The sequence below is a fragment of the Myotis yumanensis genome, unplaced genomic scaffold (genome assembly GCF_028538775.1).
Source record: "Myotis yumanensis isolate MYYU_CA2020_CCGP unplaced genomic scaffold, mMyoYum1.0.hap1 SCAF_5, whole genome shotgun sequence".
In the NCBI taxonomy this organism is placed as follows: Eukaryota; Metazoa; Chordata; class Mammalia; order Chiroptera; family Vespertilionidae; genus Myotis; species Myotis yumanensis.
In genome coordinates this window covers 27,054,281-27,070,899 of record NW_027223756.1, presented here as the reverse complement: position 1 = coordinate 27,070,899, position 16,619 = coordinate 27,054,281, and the positions used below count along the sequence as shown (strand labels likewise).

The window sequence follows — 16,619 nt, the reverse complement described above, 5'->3', positions numbered from 1 at the left end:
CATGGAGCAGCAGTGGTGCTGATTACACTGTAAGCATTTTTCTTAGGAAAGAATATACGACCAGCTTTTCTAATAATGGGTTCTTTAGTGAGTTCATAAATAAAATTCAGATATTTTTAAAAATAATATACTCTTGGCCCCAATCAGATTATGGACAATACTATATGGAGATACACAATGACGTACATGTGTCAAGGCTCTTAGCATTGCACTAGGTGGTTTCATGCCAATGACCCAGAGACTCGGCAATCAGCAGGTCCTCCAGGGTTAAGAAAACTTCCCACCTTTGATCACCAATTTCTAGGTTAACCTCAGACTATCATCTCAGGACATGTCCTAGTCACTCATTTATTCAAGACATTTAATGAATAGCCTTTCATGTGCTGGGCACATTTGTGGATATCATGGAAGATGGCCTAAGGGACAGGATGCCAGTCCTGCCCTCCAGGAACTTACAGCCCAGCAGGGGAGGCAAATATACACTGGGTGGGGAGGTGTGATGAATGTTGCAAATAAGACATCACATTTTAATGGGAGTTCCCAGGAGGCACAAAGCACTGAGGATGGAGATATAGGGGAGGAGCGGTTATTTGAGATGGTTCGTATACATGATTAGGGTCTCAAAAGGCCAAGATTGGCAGGTACACTGGACAGGGGACACTACATGGGCAGAGAACAGAGTTGGGGAAATGCAAGGTGAGAAGAGGAAGCAGGACACTTTGAATTAAGGATGGCTTATATATGATGAGTTCATAGGAGAGGGAGGTAAGGCTGGAAAGATAATTTATAGCCAGGTCTTACAACACACTTCCTGCTCAACATCTCCACATGGATGCCCAATAATTATCTTAAACTTATGATGGCCCAGACAGAACTGTTGATTCCTTCTACTCAATTTCCCAGCTTTTCTTTCTCAAATATTTCAAAACTTAATAAATGCCCCTAGTGCCTCAGCCCCCAAACAGAGAAGTCATTCTTTTTCTCTCCTCACTCCATTCAATTCATCAGCAAGTCCTATTAGTTCTATCTCCAAAAACTATCCTGTCTGACCTCTTCTATCATCTCCATGACTGCCACCATGTTCCAAACCACAATTATTTCTTATCTGCCTCCTTGTTTCAATTTTTTGCCCTCCTAGAGCAGATTGCTTAGGTCAGATCACAACCCCTTGCTGCTTAAAACCTTCTCGTGACTTCCTGTTGCTCTATCCATAGGAAGACTGTGTCCTACAGGCTCATGATCAGGCTCCAGCCTCTCCATGGCCTCCTCCCACTCGTTTCCTCCCTTGTTCATTGTGCTCCACCTACATCATTGGCTTTCCTTCTCTTCCTTGAACTCACCAAGCATGGACCTGCCACAGCATTTTTGCATTTGCTGTTCCTTCTGCCTTAAACACTGTTCCCTCAGCCTGAAATGCTTCTCTTTTCTTAGACCTTTGTGTGTCCATCTCCTCAGGGTTCATATTTCAGCTCCAATGTCATCTCTGCAGAAGGATCTTTCCTGAAATTCTGATTAAGCTGCCCCTTCTCAGATTTTCTTTATCTCAGAACTCAAAATTTTCCTTCGTAGCACTTGCTGGAAATGTTCTCCAGTATTTGTTTATTTTTCTATTTTATCATCACCATTTCCATTAACATGTAAGTTCCATAAGGCTTTATCTTATTTACTACCATCTCTTCAGTCTTGAGCACAATCCTAGCCCAACAGAAACTCAATAGTTATTTATGGAATGCAGATGCCTGGGCCACATACCCAGAAATTCTGATTCATTTGTCTGGGTTGGGGCAAGGCAGAAAAAAGAGGTAATTTATTTGAAAAAAAATTTTTTTTTACCATATACACATTTTTGCTTGTTCCCCCCCCCCAATATTCTGTTATTTATGCCAAATAACACCATCCAGAAAGTCAGTCAGTTTAAAAATATGACGGTAAGCTTTACCATATCTATTGTGAGAACGGAGACCACTCTCAGCAATCCAACTGTCGACGTCCCAGAAAATGGGATGGAACACACAGTTATTGCAAAGGGCCTCAGAGGCACCCTGTGACGGAACTTCAGTCACATCAATGTAGAACCCAGTCTCCATGGAAAGAAAAAGAAGAGGCTCCGGGTTGACAAATGGTGGGGAAATAGGAAGGAACTGGCTACCGTTCACACTATCTGCAGTCATGTACAGGACAGGATCAAGGGTGTCACACGGGGCTTCCATTACAAGCTGAGGTCTGTGTACGCTTACTTCCCCATCATTGTCATAATCCCAGAGAATGTTTCTCTTGTTGAAATAAAAAATTTCTTGAGCAAAAAATATGTCCACAGGGTTTGGATGAGGTCAGGCATTGCTTGTTCAGTAACTCAAGCCCAAAAAGATAAGTTAATTCTTGAAGGAAACAATATTGAATAAATGCAGCTGCTTTGATTCAACAAGCCACAACAGTTAACAACAAGGATATCAGAAAAATTTTGGATGTCATTTCTATTTCTGAAAAAGGAACAGTTCAGCAGCCTGATGAATAAGGTCTAAGTTGTCCATCTATAGAATGAGCGAGATGCCAGATGATTCCTCATACTTATTTGTGATATTTTATTTTATTATTTTTTTTAATTTAAATTTATTGGGGTGACATTGGTTAATAGGATCATATAGGTTTCAAGTGTACGTTTCTATGATACATGATCTATATAGTGCCTTGTATGCCCACCACCCAAAGTCAAATAATCTTCCATCACCATATATTTGGCCCCCTTTACCCTTTATTACTCCTACCCCCTTCCCCCTGGTAACCACCATACTGTTGTCTGTGTCTATAAGTTTCAGTTTTATATCCCACAAATGAGTGAAATCATATGGTTCTTAGCTTTTTCTGACCGACTTATTTTGCTTAGCATAATATTCTCAAGGTCCATCCATGTTGTCTCAAAAGGCAGTATTTCATCTTTTTTATGGCTGGATAGTATTCTATAGTATATATGTACTACATCTTCTTTATCCAATCATCTATCGAAGGACACGTTGGCTGTCCCCATGTCTTGGCCACTGTGAATAATGCTGCAATGAACATAGGGGTGCATATATCTTTGCAAGTAAATGTTTTTGAGTTTTTCAAGTAGAAAAGAAGAGGAGTTGCTGGGTCATATGGTAACTCTATTCTTAGTATTTTCAGGAACTGCCACACTTTTTTCCATAGCCATATGTACATTTATTAAACATGCTATAACTGGCACAATCCCCAGTTGGTTCTGATTTGCAGAGTTAAGAACCCCTGACCTGGAGAATGGAAATCTCTCTAGCATGTTGCTACCCAAAGTGGGGTCCTTGGACCAGCAGCATAGATATCACCCAGGTACTTGTTATAAATGCAGAATCTCAGGCCCCACCCCAGGCTTACAGAACCAGAAGCTTCAGCTAGCAAGATGCCCCAGGTGATCCGTATGCATATTATTAAATTTGAGACACACTGAAATACAGAATTCCCGAAGAGTAAGTGCATTGGATTTGGCAGGCTGAGCTCGCTGTGCTCCTCAGACAGTTGGAAATGTGGTTCCGAAGCCACTTAGGAAGAGAACTCAAGAGGATATGAGTATCTTCACCAAAATGCTCATTGTGGTTGGAGCAGGGGCTTGGTGAGGTCATCAGTGGAGAGAAGAGGACAGAACTGGTGGGCGTGGGGACTCCCAATATGGCTGTGAGAGAAGGGGAGCTGAGTCGAAGAAGAAAAGAAAGAGACTGATAAAGAATGCTTATGGAAGTCAGAGCAGGAGACAGGGTCAAGAAAGGGGCGACCAAAAGTATCAGAATCTGCAGAAGAGTCAAGAAACATAAAGATCAAGAAATGATCATTGAGTTCTGCTCCCACAGATGGGTGGATGGGGAAGCCAGGAGAGGGGAGGAAGTGCTTTAGTCAGTGATGAGGAATCGGAGGCAGCGAGTCCACACCACCCTCCTGGGAAGGACTGTGGTCAGTCACACTAAGAGAAAATCATGTCTTGAGGAAGTAAGAATGGAGAGAACTGGAGAATGGAGAATTTTCTCAAATGAGAGACCTGAGGATGTTTGTCAATAAGAAGAAACCTACAGGAAAGGGACTGGATCAATTGAAGATCAAAAGATAATTTAATTGTAAGACCAGGTCCTGGAGAGGGTGGGGAGAATCAGATTAGATTTCCATGCTTGTTAAGGTACAGACTGACCTAGGCAGGCACAAATAACATCGGGCTGCCTTCAGGGAAGGAAATGATGACCAGGGACGGCAGGGTCGGCTTTCCTTTTATTTAAGAAAAACAAAAAAAGAACTAGCAAGAAACACCTTTGTGCACTCTACCCAGATGTAACAAATGTTAACGTTTTCTCAAATTTAGTTCAGATTTTTTATAGAAAAGAAATAGAACATTAGAGGGAAAGTTGAAGTTCCCTTTGTTTCTCTTTTTCATAATATTTCTATCTCCTCCTCCAAGGCAACTACTATTATGGTGTGTGTGTGTGTGTGTGTGTGTGTGTGTGTGTGTGTGTGGCCAAGACACACAAGCAGTGTGCTCTGTATGTATAGTTCCACAATTTGCTTTTATTCACTCAACATTATATCTGAGACTATCCATTTTGATGTATTATCTGTAATATTTGTTGTATAAGTAAATTATGTAAGTTCTGACCATTCCAATTGCCTACATTGTATTTGCCTGCATTCTCTAGGGATGGATACTTAGGCTGCCTTTAGCTTTTCACTATTATCCAAAATGCTGCCTTGAACACCCTTGCACATGGAGAGGCTTACTTTTTACTGTCCACTCTTTTGAACTATCTGTTTTTTTCTTTTTACCATATTCATTTATTTTATTTTATTTTAAATAATTCTTTATTGTTGAGAGTATTACATATACCCCTTCTTTTCCCCCTTCGCCCCCCTCCAGCTGCCCTCATCCCCCCCTCCTCCTCGCCCCAGGCCATCAGTACCCTATTGTCTGTGTCCATGAGTTAAGCATATAGGCATTCAAGGTCTTCGGTTGATTACCTCTCACCCACCCACCCTCCCCTGCCTTCCGTCTGAGATTCTGCACTCTATTCCATGCTTCCATGTCTCTGGATCCACTCTGTTCATCAGTTTATTTTGTTACTTAGATTCCACATATGAGTGTGATCATGTGATACTTGTCTTTCTCTGACTGACTTATTTCACTTTTTAACAGGTGATTTAAATACGAAAATATGATTTTCTTTTAAAGCCCACAGATTAATGTTTCTCAAAGTATGATCCAGGGAACAGCAACATCAGAATTATGTGGGACATTGGTTATAAAATGCAAATTCCTGGGCCCTGGCTCAAACCTACTGAATCTAGATGGTAATAAACCTTCCCAGGTGACTCTTAGGCATCCTCCAGTTTGGGAAGCAGATAGGTGGTGGGAGGAGGAGTGTGCAAGGGGAGGGATGGAGAGTAGCATTGATTGACAGTTCCCTTTGCCAGTCACTGTGCTAGGCATGACATTTAAAGTAGGAGGGAGAGGAATCCATGAGGATTTATCAAGATAACATGTGCAAAAGGTTCAAAAGGTCAGCAAAGGTGAACAGTCTATGGAGTCCACTACTTAGTGGCTGTGTGCCCTTGGGAAGTCACATAACCTCTCTGGGCTTCAGTTTCCTCATCTACAAAAGGATGATATAATACCACCCACCTCAAAAAAAATTCTGTGAGGATCAAATTACTTAAGGCACATAACTTGCATATACATTTTATAGTTTGGCTCCTAGCCTCATTATTTGAAACTATGGCCGAGGTTTATAGTCACTAGATTTTGCTTTAATATCACATTACTGATAGAGATCCTAAATAGGTAGCCCTCAATCACTCTATTCTTCTCATGGGAAAAATAGGATCAACCCTTACCATCAGCTACAAGACGCAGGTTCTGAAATGTACTAAAGTGGAACATGGGAATTTCTTATGCTGGTGGGGGTGAGGGGGGCTAAGTCAGAACGATCAACATTTTAAAGTGTAAATATATAGCTGAACACACACGCTCATTCCTAGCGGCACACAGCGCAAGCTATTCCCCCTGGGAGCTGAATGTGTGTCAGTGGAGGGGCCGTGGTGCATCACTGTCCACACTTCCTTCCCACAGACACCCTCATTCAGGCAGGGCCTGGGCTCAGAGGGCGAGGGGACCAGAGGTGAGGGGAAGCTGCTGCGCGGGCTGGGGATGGCCTGTAGACCAATGACCACACCATGATAACCAGAGGTGTCTAGCGCCCTTCCTTCCTGAGTCTCCACCTGCTTCCTTCCTGTGACTTGCTTCCGCCAGCAGGAGCCTGATGTGTCCCTGCAGCCGAGGGGAGTGGACAGGAGCCTGGCTGAGCTCACACACGGCGAGCTCTGAGTCCCAGCTCCGCCTCCCAGAGCTGTGCCACTTAACCTTATTTTTAAAAAATTAATAGACTTTTTTTTTTTAGAGCTGTTTTGGCTCACAGCAAAATTAAGAGGAACGTGTAGATTTCCCATAATGCCCCCCGTCCCACACGTGCACAGCCTCTCCATGATCAACATCCCCACCAGAGGGATGCCTCTGTTACAGTTGATAAACCTACACTGACCCCTCAGGATCACCCATACTTTACGTCAGGGTTCACGCTTGGTGTTGTACATTCTAAGGGTTTGGGCATGTGTGTACCATTAGTATCATTCAGAGAAGTTTCACTGCCCTAAAATCCTCCTTGCTCCACCTCTTCTCCCCTTCTCTCCGCCCCCACCCCCCACTTTCCCGGAACCCACTAATCTTTTTACTGTCTTCATAGATTTGCCGTTTCCAGAATGTCACACAGGTGAAGTCATACACTATGTTGCCTTCTCAGATTGCCTTCTTTCACTGAGTGATATGGGCCTAAGTTTCTTCCATGTCTTTTCATGGCTTGAGAGCTCATTTATTATTATTTTTTATCATTGAATGATATTCCACTGTGTGGACATGTAACCATTTTTTAGCCTCAGTCTCCTGGGCTGTAATACAGGGTACTGGGTAGTACAGATGGGGAGGATTCGTGATAATGCTCATCGTGCAGGGTCAGTAAGCGCTCTCGGTACCGGACACTGTACTAGTGCCTCTTCCTGAGCCATACCTCATCCAGTCTTTCCGGGACCCTGTGACTTGGGTACTATGACCAAACCCATTTCACAGGTGAAAAAAACCGAATCCCAGGGAGGTTAAGGAATTGCTCGAGGCCACGGATCCTGGAAGGGACCGGCCTGGGATTCGAACCCAGGCCTTCTGACTCCAGGTCTGAGTACCGGGGCTCTAACCTCCCAGGAAGGCTCTTAACAGTGTCTGGCACATAGTGAAACATGTCATCAAATGTTGCCCTTTATTATGGTTAACATTTTTGGAGTAGAGCCATTGAAATGGTAAGGTCACAATTCTTTTCGAATGAGAAGTATTAGGCACTGACATGTTCAGAAGTTACCCAGTGCCACCCAGCAAATGGGCTGAAGAACTGGCGCTAAAAGCCGAGGGTAATGGAGCCTCCAAGTTGCTCGGAAGAGAGGACTGACTAATTGATAAGCTGACATTCATTGGGTGCTTACTGGATTGGTTATCTCACTCAGTGCTGCAACAAGTCATTTTAGGGAACAGAAGTGGCCCAGGAATGCCAGCCCTGCTCCCCATACTCCCCTGCGGCTTCTCCCATGTTGCCTTTTCCCAGCCCGGCTCCCGCTCCCCATCTCAGCTGTGGGCCAACATTGAGCCTGGGCACATGTCACAGCCCAGACACAGCCCAGGAGCCCAGGGTCTGTTTAGCGTCTGGCATGAGGTGTGGGTGCCGTGGCAGCTGCTGCAGCCCTTCCTCATTGTCCCCGGGCAGGCAGCCTCGGCCTGGGTACCCCTGCTCACCCCTGTCCCCTCCACTTCCTTCTGCCCTGGATTTCCAGACAGAGTCAAAAATGGGTTCACATCAAATAAGATGTGTTTTCTCCCAGGGTAATTTTCCATTTATAGCCAGCCTTCTTCAGGAGGCGCTGTCCTCCTTCCTCTGTCTCGTTTTTTTCTGGTTATTTGGGGATAAACTCTTGGTGGTTGTTTTTGAGCCTTGTGGTCAGCAGCCCAGCCGGTCACTCATTCAGAATGTCTCCAGAAAGCCCATGGTTACTCTTATAGGAGTTTATGCTAATTTCTGTGGCCTCTGAGACCTCATATGTGACCTGGGCCAGTGTGGCCCTCATTCACAGACTCATCCTGGTGAGATGATGAGGATGATAATTACAGCTGATACTGACAGCACACTCCTTAGTGCTACAGGGATTCACTCACTCCCACAGGGTAGTAGACAATGCTCTGATCCCCTTCGCACCGATAGGAAATGCGTGCACAGAAATGAAGGCCATGGCTGACGAGGGCTTACATGGGATTGGCCCTGCTGACCTCTCTGGCCCAGCCACCCAGCTCTCCCCTCCAGTCCCAGGCTCTGGCCCCAGCTTTGCTTTGGTCCCTTGATTACAGCCTGTGACCTCCTGCCACAGTTCCTCTGCGCATGCCCTCCCCCCCGCCCCTCCCCCTCCCGCCTGGACCACTGTTCCCTCCACCCTGCCGCTCATTTGCCCTGACCCATCTTTCAATCACGACTGCAACTTCTTCAAGGATGTCCTGCTGGACCCCCAGGCCAGATGCCCCATTAAAACTCCGGTGGCAGTTATCATCTGGTTCTTTTCCCAGACCATACCTCCACGAGAGCGGAGGCCGTCAAGTGCCGCCTTGTACATGATTCTGTCATGCGCTCACCTCACTGGACTGAAAGGATTCATTTATTCATCCGTCTCATCCCTTGGTCTGTGAATTTCCTGAGCGCATGTCTGGGTCTTTTTCTAACAGTGCTCAGGTCAGTAAATATTTGCTGAGTTGAGTTGAATGAACTGGATTTAATTGAACAGTGTAACTGGGGAAAGAGCACCTGAAAATTCAGAACTTTCGATGGAGCGAGCCCATAAAATACAGTCGTTCAGAACCATGGCTTTGGAAACCAGGAGTGGTTTTGGAGAGAAGGTTAGCTTTTTTAAAAGCCGAGTTCACGGGTATTTTGGATAGCAGGCTAGAAGGATCCACGACTTTCCAAAGAAGCATCATATTACAAGAGAAGCGGGGAAGAAAGGACGTCTGCCTCTCCAAGTTCATCTAAAGTTTAGTAAAAGTCAGAGAGAATATAAATAACCAGTGGATCTCATTGGGAGCTGTGTTGGGACTTGACTTTTCACAGCCCTTGACCTTGCGTCATCCCCTTATCTGTCTGGGATGCCCTTGCCGGGTTCCCCAGCTGTCATTGCTGTCTTCAACTCCACAAAGGCGGTGGTCGGGTTGCAGGAAGCACCCCTCTTTGGGGCCGGCCTTTTCCAGGACCTGATGCCCCTCTGTCTGGGAAATGGCTCCCACACCCCAATGCGAGAGAGAAGGGGCCGCGCTTGCCTGGAGGATGGGCAGGGTGAGGAGGCAGCTGTGGGCTGCAGGCTGGGCTCCCCCAGCAGGGTTTGTGAAGCCTGTGCCAGGTAACCGCAGGCTGCCACATCCAAACAGGGCCCGGCCTCAGCGCTGCCCACCCTGGCTCCAAGCAAAACAGGCAGCTGTTTTCTTTCATTCTGCCTCCTCCGTCCTATCCTAACAGATTATGAGCGTGTTGCTTGGAGGATTGAATAGCCCCTTTTAAGAAGTTAGAAAGAAGCCGTTTCTGAATTGAGAGGAGTAAGCTAGTTAAATTTAATAGGAGCAGGACGTGAAAGATTAACAGGTAATTTGAAAGCACCTTATTGAGGCTCCAATAACCCATTATGACGCTCTTAGATTTCCAAGCATTTTGCAATAAGTACACTGTCTAGTTATTACACACGATGGATTAAAGCGACACTGTCGTCATCTTGTCCCTTACTGTGATCCTGCTCCTAGCACATTCCCTGGCACATAATAGGTGCTCAGCAAATATTTGTTAAATGGATAGAGGAAATATGAGGCTGACTGAAGGTTCTGACTGCATTCTAGAGTGAAATAGAAAACCTCAATCTTAACTATGTTTTGCTCAAATGCATTGGGTGAGGACACCCAGAACTATCTGCCCTTCTCCTCTGGCTTCCAGACCTCGTTCCCACCTGTCCAAATCATGAATGCATTCCCGACAGTTAAAAGTAACTGGAATCCAGTGACTTAACTCAGATCTAAGGAGGCTATTTTTTGAAAACAGTAACCAAGGAGTCATTTTTAAAAAGGAGACAAATTCTGTGAGACCTGAAAAGATAGCACAAATGTTGAAAAAGACCATCTTGGGGTTTCAGTGGCTAAAGCAGATGTGTTGAAGTTAGAATTGGAATAGCTTTCTGGACACTAAAAATCAGACTTGTCATGCCTTGGTGGGTGAGGCCCGGGCAGGTGCAGTGGAGCCTGAGTCCAGAAGAGGGCGCTTTGAGCTAAGTGTGCCGCCTGCGGGGCTGAAAGCCAGGGCCCCTGCAGAAGGGCTGTTGAGGCCTCCTCTTAGTTTCTCCTGCGTGTTTTCGTGTTCTCTGTAGGATGAGAGAGGGGTTTTCCCCGCTCAGGTGGCAAAGAATGATCTTTTGAAAATATAATTAAACCGATGATTTCACAGATTAAATACCAAATCCCAGGGGTATAATCATGTTTAAAAAAATAAATTTAATGGACTTTAACCTTTGATCTCCCTGAAATCTGTGAACAAGTTTCCCACACCAGGACTCTTTTCACATGTTTCATTGGGCCCTAGGGAGTCACTGCCTTCTTCAAATATTGACTCTAGGCCTAGAAGATGGATGACCAAAGGAGAGTAGAGGTAAAAGTTCTCTCTCTCTAGTTATTTGATTCATGACTAAGAGTTACCTATTCATAAATACAGCCCTACCCACAAAATCTTTTTTAAAAAATTTCTTTATTGATTAAGGTATCTTGATTAAAAAGAAAGCTGTGTAGGGTGGGGCAATAGTAGGTTTACAGTTGTGAGTATGCAAAACACAGAGTTTATTCTTGTATTATTATTTATTATTGCATTGGTTTCCACATGAACAACTGTAAACCTACCTTTGCCCCACCCTGTATATTTGTCAGGTGGAGATCCTTTAAAGCTTTGTTTTCCATTTACAAGCTTCCTTACACATACATCTTCCCTGCATTTTTCATTCCCAGGCTCGAGGGAAGAGCAACTTCAACAAGTCCTTTGAGAAAACAGCACACTGTGTGCAGATCTGTGACTGGCAGGTCTAGTGTTAAGAATTTGTCCTGTGGAAGGACTCACCAGTGCCCAGAGATCAATGAATGCAGTTCACTGCAGCACTGTGTGCAAGAACAACAACCTGGAAACCATGTGGCATCAATAATGAAATGAGAAAGTGAATGCTACAGCCAAGCAAATATAGGGCAGCCGTGAAAGAGAGCTGGATGTATATGTACATAGACGAGTGCGGGGAAAGAAGCTCTAGAATAATATGCATGAATTATCCCTTAACTGATTCTAAAAATTATATGTCCTACTCCTTCCACCAAAACTCTCCTTAGAAAAGCTAGGCCATGTTCTCTGACAAAACCAGGGTTGTAAACATTTTATCCAGGAGCCAGATGTGGCCGGAGGCTATCTAATTTGCTGGAGCCACCACTGGTTGTGGTTGTTCTTAATTGATTTGACATTTACCATTTGGGAGATTTTGCCTAGAACTCCCGCTGTCTGGCTTCTCTTTAACCACCAGAATATCTGGCCCATTGCACCCACCTTCCTCATGGCTAGAGATGCTGCAGCCTGAACCGGGGTCTCCACACCCCTCTCTCATGGACTTTCCTGCATGTAATCCCATTCTAGGCTGTTCTCCTGTATCTGGTTTCAACAGTAGCACTGGTTTCTGGGTCCTCTCTCTCTCTTTAACTGCCCTTGCGTGGCATCCTGTCCCGGCTTCTTTCCCTGTAGCCACCCTTTGCAGTCCAGCATCCCTCAGAGCCTGTCCTCTCAACAGTGTGTGCACTCTCTTTGTCTCCCTGGTGCCCTTGTCTACCTCAGATTCTACCCATGTCTCCCAAATCCCAAATTGCCTCTGCCTGAATTAATGACAGGACGGTGGTTACAGAGTATCCCAAACAACTGACCTTAGCCATATTCCCTTTCCCTCACTGCCCACAGGCATCTCCTGATTCAACCTAAATATTCCTTACATTTTTATTTCTTTCCTTCCCTACCTACCATCAATGTCTTGGGTCAGGCCAACAAAATCTTGACCACTATCCCAGGCAAGTGTTTCTAGTTTTTCTCTGTGTAGCTTATTCTCCTCACCTCACCCACAACATCTCCAGACTTGTCCTCCAAAACCACAAATCTGATCGTGTCCCTTTCTTGCTCAAACATCCGTCATTATTCTTCACTGCCTTCAGGCCAAAGTACAAACCTTCATTCATTCAGTCAACAAAAGGAGCACCCACCCTATGTCAGGCCTTGGAGATATTTTTATGAAAAAAGTTGTGGTCTCTGTTCTAATGGAACCGCGTTGTACCTGGGACTTTACAGACCACACCACCAAATTAAAGGACAAAGAAAGACAAATATAGGGTCAAGGAGCCAAGAGAGGGAATAAAAAGTAAAGCCAACTTTAGAATAAATGGTCAGGTAAGATGCCTTGAAGAGGCAACATTTAAGTTGATACATTTAAGAAGAGAGGTGCAGAGAGATCTGGGGTAGTTCATTGCCTCCTTCTCATGCTGAACTCTCTCCACTCCCCTTCCCTATCTACTCTCACTGCACGCATGCTGAACCAATATTTAGTACCCATATATACTATACTAAGGTGGTGCTTCTGCCCCAAATGTGAACTTCTCAAAGGAAAGAACTGCCTGGTTTATTTGGGTCACTAGTGCCTGGTATGTGGCAGGCTCAATAATTGTGAAATGAAAAACTAAATGGATGGATGGATGAGTGGATGGATGGATGGATGGATGGATGGATGGATGGGTGGATGGATGGATGGATGAGTGGGTGGATGGGTGGGTGGATGAATGGGTAGAGAAGTGGGTTGGCAAATGGATGAGTGGAAGCACATATGCTTTGGGCTGAGCTGAGTATAATGTCTTTGTAAACAATTGCATAACTAGCAAAGCTGAGGCCTTGAGTTTATTGGAGCTGGCTTGTGCCTGGGGAAGACTGGCTATGCAGAGTTCTCACTCAGGTTTCCTACTTTGGTTACATGTCATGTTTCTATTTAACCATCCTTATTATTGTGAAATGGGAGAGTTTGTTTTTTCTACAAATACAGAACAATAACCTTTAAAAATTTTTCTTCAATAAAAGCTCTTAGTCAGCTCTTGCTTCGATTCTACGGGGAAGTTTTAGGCAGGAGAAGTGAGAGGCAGCGTACACAGTGCCACGAGCACAGCCTTAGCAGCTAGATCACATGTTCACATACTTCTAACCACTTACCCACAGAAGATCCTGGAAGCCTCACCAAGCCCTTGATTCCTTATCTATGAAATATGACTAACAGCAAATGGTTGTTGGAGAATTCATTGGCACATGTAAGAGTGAGTACAGCACCTAAAACAAAGTAAGGGCTCCAAAACTGGGTGGTGCCACTGTTAGAGGAGTGATGTTTCTCTAGCCTGGCCCACCCAAATGCCTCCAGACGCTTCTTAAAAATCATAGCCAGCCCTGCCTGCTTGGCTCAGTGGTTGAGCATCCACCTATGAACCAGGAGGCCATGGTTTGATTCCCGGTCAGGTCACATGCCCAGGTTGCAGGCTCGTTCCCAGGTGGGAGATGTGCAGGAGGCAGCCGATCAATGATTCTCTCTCATCATTGATGTTTCTATCTCTCTCTCCCTTTCCCTTCCTCTCTGAAATCAATAAAAAAATATTTTTAAAAATCATAGCCAAAGGTGACAAAGGAATGCACTTTGAGCTGTTTTACTGATTAAAGAAGAGAGATTCTCTTGCCCAGATGCTCCCTGGCTCCATAGCAGGCCCTAGAATTGGACACAGACCAGCCACACTCTCAGACTGAGGTCAGGTTCCGACCATGTCCCTGCTCCCACTGCCCTGTGTGGGGCTAGTTCACTGCTGTGCTAACCAGCCCAAAACAGGCCCAAGTGGTGGGCACCGACTTTCTCACACAATATGACTGCAGTTCCTCTTCGCTTATCTGTAATCTGGGCTTCCTCACAAGAGCTCACCTGCTAGGTAGTTGAGAAACAGCTTCAGTTTTATCCAGTGCAAGAATTTAAAAAGCCTTTTAAGTCCTGCTCTGCCCCTGAGATCCCTCCATCTATGACCTCTCTCCAGTCTCCTCTTCTGAGTATCATCTCGCGGTAAGAGCAGTGGGTAACTCAGCCTCTCTCTAGAGGAGTCAAGACCCTCACTCAGAGGCCTCTGGGGCCCAGGGTCTTGGTGTGGAGCCCTTTGACTGCCCACCACAGCCTTCATGGCTCAAGTTGAGGTCCTGGTCTCTCATGGCTTGGTCAGGGCCAAGGGCGGCTCCTTGGCTGACCAGCATTTGCTGGCTGTGGGCCCCGCTGGGTCTCTGCCTCCCCACCCAGGTCTGCCCCTGGCCTATGGCTCTTGTCTCAGCATCCGCATCACACAGGAACAGCAGGAACCCCTGAGTGCAAACTACACCCACTTGCCACCAGATCACACCTATCCACCCTCTCAACTCTCTGGGACTCCACATGTTGCAGGGCCAGCTGCCCTGCCCTCAAATGCCCCCATACAGTGGTAGAAACTGCACAGTCTGTCTGCCAGAGTCGCCCTCACTATGCCAAAGGGGAGCTCAAGCAATTTCGCAAATGTCTCCGCAAATCTGGGCGGTTGAGCCAACTGTCCTCTCTCTTTATTCAATGTTCCCCTTCCTTCTCAGGCTCCAGGCAACAGGCCTCCTGGCCCAGCCTCTAGGAAGGGAGGCTCCAAATGGAACATGGTTTAAAGGCAGCAGGATAGAGTGGAAGGGATCAAAATACATTGCTTTATATTTGCAAAATATTCTCCCTCATACAACCATTCCCTTTCCAGGCCTGTCATAGCTAATAGAACCAATGTCCTTCCAGGCATGTTTCTTGGCTTCATTCTTGGTTATGTTCATTCAACAGTGGTTACTGAGCATCCATGATATGCAGGCACTGTCTGGGAATAAGGCATAATACGGATGTTGTCATCTGTACATGAAAAGATGTTTAGCATCGTTATCCATCAGGAAAATGCAGATCAACTGTGAGATATCATTTCACATCCACTAGGATGGCTATAATCAAAAGCTGGATAATAACAAGTGTTGGCAAGGATGTAGGGAAATCAGAGCCCTGGAATTGCTGGTGGTGATGTAAAATTGGTGAAGCCACTTTGGAAAATATTTTAGGAGTTCCTCAAATGATTATTCATAGAGTTACATATGACCCAACAAACCCACTCCTATGGGTAGACCCTAGAAAAATGAAAACCTATCATACAAAAATGTGAATACTGTTGCTATGAACATTAATGTCCATCAATGCATAAACAAAATGTGATATACCCGTACAATGGAATATTACTCAGCTATAAAAAGGAATGAAGTACTAAGAACATGCTACAGCATGGATGAACCTTGAAAACATTATGCTAAGTAAACGAAGCTGGTCACAAAATACTATATATTGTATGATTCATTCATATAAAACATCCAGAATAGGCAAATCCATAGAGACAGAAAGTAAATTAGTGGTTGCCAGGGGCTGGGAGGGGAGGGAATGAGATATGACTGCTTGCAGTGGTTCTCAACTTTCCTAATGCCGCGACCCTTTAATACAGTTCCTCATGTTGTGGTGACCCCCAACCATAAAATTATTTTCGTTGCTACTTCATAACTGTAATTTTGCTACTGTTATGAATCGTAATGTAAATATCTGATATGCAGGATGTATTTTCATAGTTCACGACCCACAGGTTGAGAACCGCTGGCTTAGAGAGTGTGGGGGGTTTTAGTGTGATGACAATGTCCTGAAAACAGATAGTGGCAATATTTGTACAACTCTGTGAATATATTAAAGGCCATTGAATTACACACTTTAAATGGGTGAATTGTATGATATGTACATTATATCTCAATAAAGCTCTTAAAACATGCTCTCATCTCATTCTCTAACCAACTCTTCTTCCCAGTTTCTTAGCGATTCTAGGACAAATATGAATTCAACTTTTAGTCATTTCAAGATTTTCTCCAACACACTTAGCATCTAAGACTAGGTGGCTAGACATCAATTTAATCATTTTTTTTACACAGTCATTTTGTAGGAGAAAGTAAGCTCCAAGAGAGCTTGAATTTTTGTTTTGTTTATTATTCTATCTGTCATGCTTAACCAAGCGCTGGCACACAGTAGGGTCTCAGTAAATATTTGTTGAATGGGTGCCTTCATGGAGCTCCCATCCCAAATGGACACAAAAGCCCATCAATGCCTGCTAGCCATTCATTCACAGAGCATATATTTATGACAACAGCCTTGCCGTGTAAGGAGTGAATGAGTGAAGCAGACATATCTGCCCTGGGGGAACTTAGAGCAAAAAAACTATACTGAGCTGGTTAGCGCTTTGATCAAACACTGAAAAGAAACATCCAATAAGGGTTTACAGATACTGAAAGTGTGAATTT

General features: G+C 44.8%; 1 protein-coding gene and 1 pseudogene across 2 annotated transcripts in view; one reads left to right on the top strand and one right to left on the bottom strand.

Moving 5' to 3' along the window:
- The window catches only part of FGF1 (fibroblast growth factor 1), a 91,649-nt gene that overhangs the window by 48,187 nt on the left and 26,843 nt on the right, over nt 1-16,619 (bottom strand). The gene's annotated exons all lie outside the window — the stretch shown is intronic.
- Nucleotides 1,923-2,515, top strand: LOC139010105 (large ribosomal subunit protein uL6 pseudogene; annotated as a pseudogene).